The sequence below is a fragment of the Tursiops truncatus genome, chromosome 2, assembly GCF_011762595.2.
Source record: "Tursiops truncatus isolate mTurTru1 chromosome 2, mTurTru1.mat.Y, whole genome shotgun sequence".
Lineage (NCBI taxonomy): Eukaryota > Metazoa > Chordata > Mammalia > Artiodactyla > Delphinidae > Tursiops > Tursiops truncatus.
This window is the reverse complement of record NC_047035.1, coordinates 149,744,656-149,748,947: the sequence shown is the minus strand read 5'-3', so window position 1 is coordinate 149,748,947 and position 4,292 is coordinate 149,744,656. Positions and strand designations below refer to the sequence as shown.

At 48.0% G+C, this 4,292-nt stretch overlaps 1 long non-coding RNA gene across 1 annotated transcript; it reads right to left on the bottom strand.

Moving 5' to 3' along the window:
* Positions 1-494: 494 nt before the first annotated feature.
* On the bottom strand, positions 495-1,138 carry LOC141278081 (uncharacterized). The gene is made up of 3 exons (XR_012330337.1): positions 1,116-1,138; positions 809-889; positions 495-725 (listed from the first exon to the last, which is right to left on the bottom strand). It is a non-coding gene; the product is annotated as an uncharacterized lncRNA (long non-coding RNA).
* Positions 1,139-4,292: the final 3,154 nt, after the last annotated feature.

Here is a 4,292-nt window from a genome sequence, read left to right as displayed (position 1 = left end):
CCCCTTTGCCAAGGCCTCAGGACACCATTGTTTCCAGGTGGAGAGGGGTTCTCTGGCTTTTCTGCCTCTCTTGTTCCCTGAGTCCTGGGGTCCCTAAGAAGCTCACCTTTCTCCTTCTACACCTCACTCCAGACTTTATAGTTGCTCTTGGTGGAAATGAGTAGGGAGGCACGGGTCTATATTACCTTGCCTGGACTGGAACCAGAGTTTAATGATATTCTATGAATCTCCTTCCTAGACAGGAGACCAGAATCTCTGGGGAGTGAGGGGGGACCGTGGATCTTGCTCTTTGGGTTGACAGAAGAAAAAAACAATTCTAGGGTTGTGTTGGCTGCACACACTCACATCTGGGAGCGGACCCAGCACCGCTTCCTCCTACCTTCTCTTCCCAGGAAAACAGCCCAGGTATTGGTTCAAGGCCTCCTTATGGGGAGATAGCAGAAGAATAACTTACCCTATAAGGAATAAGCACTTTTCCCCATATGTACCTTCCCTTCTTTATTGTTTCTTGGTACTTTTGTACACAGGTGATTTTGCAAGATTCTGAAGTCAGGATGTGCTAGTGGTCCCAGAAGAGCAAGCAGGCCAAGCAGTTACACCTACTTTAGTCTGGGCCTTACTCCCAGAGTATTAATGCAGCTCTGCTCCTGCACTCTGCTGGACTCTGGGTTGGTTTCTGTGCAGTAGGTGAAACAGCTTTTCTCCAGCCTGGAAGGAGGGGCCACCTGTAGGAGACGAACCCCGTTGTTGAACCTGCCCTAGCTCTTGGTTGTCTCTCAAAACTTTGTGATTGTCTAAGTTATTTCACCTTCGGAGGTGCCTAGTGGTTGAGGGGATCTCAGTCAGCACCGATACTCAGGCTGGTTGGAAGCCGGCTCCACAGGAAGAGCTTTTAAAGTATGTAAATACACACAATGTTGAGGGACCCTGGAGCACGAGCCCCACTAGCCCAACAGACCCGGACGGCCTACAGGTGGCCCCTGGGGGCAGTGAAAAACCCAGAGGCCCAGCCAGAAACTCGGGCCTGATGTTAACACCCCAGAGAGAACCCGAGCCCAGAATAACCCCCTCGCCCTTAAGTAACCCCTGGTCCACAGGAAAACCCAGATCCATACCTAAACCTGGGGGCTGTGGTAACCTGCCCCGCCTCCAACCTCCCCCTCACGCAGAAACCCGGGTAAACCCCTCAGCCGTAAATCAGGGGCCCAGACGTAAACCCCCCAGTCGTAAACCTGGCCGAGTCGTAAACGCTCCAGTCATAACCCCCTCGCGCCAAGACGTAAACCCTTCAGATTTAAACCGGAGGTCCAGTCGTGAATCCCCACCCGGTGGTAAACTCTCCAGTCGTTAGTCCCCAAGACGTAAACCCGGGTCGGGGAGATGTAACCCGGAACCCCCCACGCTGCGCTCTGGAGCATAGACGGCCAGCACCCAGCGCCCCGCGTGCCTCAGACGCCTGGCCTCAGGCGACTGCGCTGACCGGGAAGCCGCTGACAGGAGGCCGCCTCTCAGGCATCTCCGGGCCCGAAGAGAGGAGCCCCCACAGGACGCCAGGCCCTCAGGCGACTCCGTGACAGGACGGCCGCCCGAGGTGAGTGTGTGCGTCTCAGGCGGGTCTCCGAGCTGGGCGAGGCGGGCACGGCCCTGGGGTTCGGGTCTTCTCGGGGTGAGGCCCCTCCAGACTGGGGTCGGGGGTGTCCCGGCGACACCACCGCCTCTCGCCCCCGGGCAGCTCGTCCGGGCGTCTGCGAAGCCTACGCCGAGCCGGGCGGTTCCCGGGACTGGTTCACGGGGCCGGGGGTCCGGGTCCTCCTGCAGGCCCGGCGGCCCTGGGGACCCCGCGCGGGGCACCCAGGCGGCGAGGAGGGGACGGACGTGAGGTGCTGGCCAGGTTGGGGGCCAGGGCGCCAAGCAGGACGCGGCCTCGGGCCCCTCTAGCTCTGTTGCCCGGATTTCCCTCTCTGTGAGCTCTGGACCGAGGGCTTAGATACTAAAGGGCACCGGGCTGCCCGTTGTTGTGGCCGGAGGGCGGCGGCCAGTGTCGTCACAGGAAGGATGGGCCCGGAAAGAAAAGTTGGCTGTCAGACCACAGTTTTACCATGTGATAAGATATGTCGTAGTTTTATCAAGTGAGAACTGTATCTTACGGTAGAAAATGATCCTACTAGGCATGTTTTTCTGAAGCTCCTTAGATTATCCAGGGAATACCTGGGTTTCTGACGCCGGTGATGCTCGCGGTGTTGGGGCACTGGACGTGTGACAGGGGCCGGTGTGCAGCGGCCATGGGTGGCCCTTTATTGGCTGCACGTGTAGCAGGAGCGCCGTCCGCAGTGTAGCAGTGACTGAGCGATTTGGATCCTTATTCTGGACCAGCCTCTGGGCTTAGTGCACGTCCTCCCATAAGATCTGCCCTACGAAATAGCTGCTGTCCTGCATGAAAAACGAGGACACAGACGTTATTCTGGGACCTTCGGTGGTTTGCTGAGATCACGCAGTTAGCCAGATAGAAAGGCAGCCCTCGAGTTGTCACTGAAATGGCTCACCTTATTGAGAAGGTCCTCTGCCTTAGCTGGGAAGCCACCCCACCCCCCATCCCCGCCCGCGGTTACTCGTGCCTGGGGGTGATTCCGTCTTTATGGATCCTGTTCCATTCAGTCTGTTTGGAAGCCTTGCATAATGGAGCCTTCCCTTTGACCCAGTCCTGTCATTTTTGAATCTCTTCAGAGGTAAAACCTGGAGGATTTGAAGATGGCAAGGTGGGAATTAAACAACTTACGAGACTTAACTGTAGTTCCTGTTTTGAAGAAACAGGAAAAGCATTTTCTTTCCAAATGGGCTGGTTGGCCAGGGTGGAGCAAAACCCTTATCTCTCAGCACCCCACCCCTTTCGGAGGGTAAATGCCCTCCCAGCTTTATTTTATTGTGGATTGTGGCCTGTTCCTATTTATCTAGGGAGGAACCTTTAAACAAAAGCATTTGTCAGATATCTGGTTGGGAAAAAATATATTGACATACCTACTCTTAAGTCAAGTGATTTTTAATTGTTTTCCATAGGATTATTACAAAGCAGAGTGTGTATAAAGTTGAGAGACACATTATTCTAGTGCTGTTTAGTGCTTATGTGAAACATACCAACTATAACTATAACTGGTTGAAAACATTTTTCTGTCAGTTGGGGATACATTAAAATATTTTTTCTGATTATAAGATATATTCATGGTAGTAAATTCGGGAAATACAAAAAGAAAAAAATAAAGAAAACAGAAACTACTTGAAGACCCACCATCCACAGGTGGTATCTATGAATATGTTGTTGTATTTCTTCCTATGCCTATATGTCTACTATACTTGGATGCAATTTAGGGGTGATGATTTTGTTTTTCCCCTGAACATCTAATGATCATGGAATAGTTCGATTTTAGCACTTTCAGGAAGCTATTCTGTGTAGTTGTAAAATGGACAGTAGCTGGGTTTAAAATATATATTCCTAGAAAGTAATCAACATTCTTATAAAGAAATTAGGATAAGAACGGAGAAGAAAATAAACATCTCTCATCATACCATCACTTAGACATGAGGACTATTGGTTTTGTCTCTTTGTTGATATATTTCCTCATTCTTTCTCTGCATATGCGAGTATTTTTGTTCTTAAACTGCATCGTTTTATTACAAGTCAATATATTACAAATAACTTTACATACCAAGATATTCTATCACTTTTACTTACTTCTAGAGGCATTTATTTTTTAATAACAAAGGAATGAAAACTTTTATTTAGTAAAAAAATCTAATGGCATAACATGATTATTGAGAAAAAAAATAGTCCTCTTAAATTATCGAAGAAAAAAAAATCTCACCATTCTGGAATAACTTCTTTGCTATATCTACTTCTATGTATTATTTTTTACCATATATTATATTCATATAAATATTTTTTCTCACAAAAATGGGACTATAATATATATTGTTAACAGATTGTTTAAATATTTGATCAGACATTAACAATGAACATACTTAAAACTTTGAGGAGATCCATAATGATTTTATTCCATTTCAAAGTGGAATTATTGGACCAAAGGATTTAGTCTTTTGAAGGTTTTCCATAGGACTGAGCAAATTTGTGCAAGTATGTATCAGTTTGTCTTTCCCTCAGTAGTGTAGGAGGCTCTTCACTTCTTCCTATCTGGGACAACATTAGATACTGTAACTTATTTTTAACATTTCATAATTTCTTAAGTGAAAACAGCATATGTATTTTCTCTTTCAAAATTACCTGTTCATATCCTTGCCCA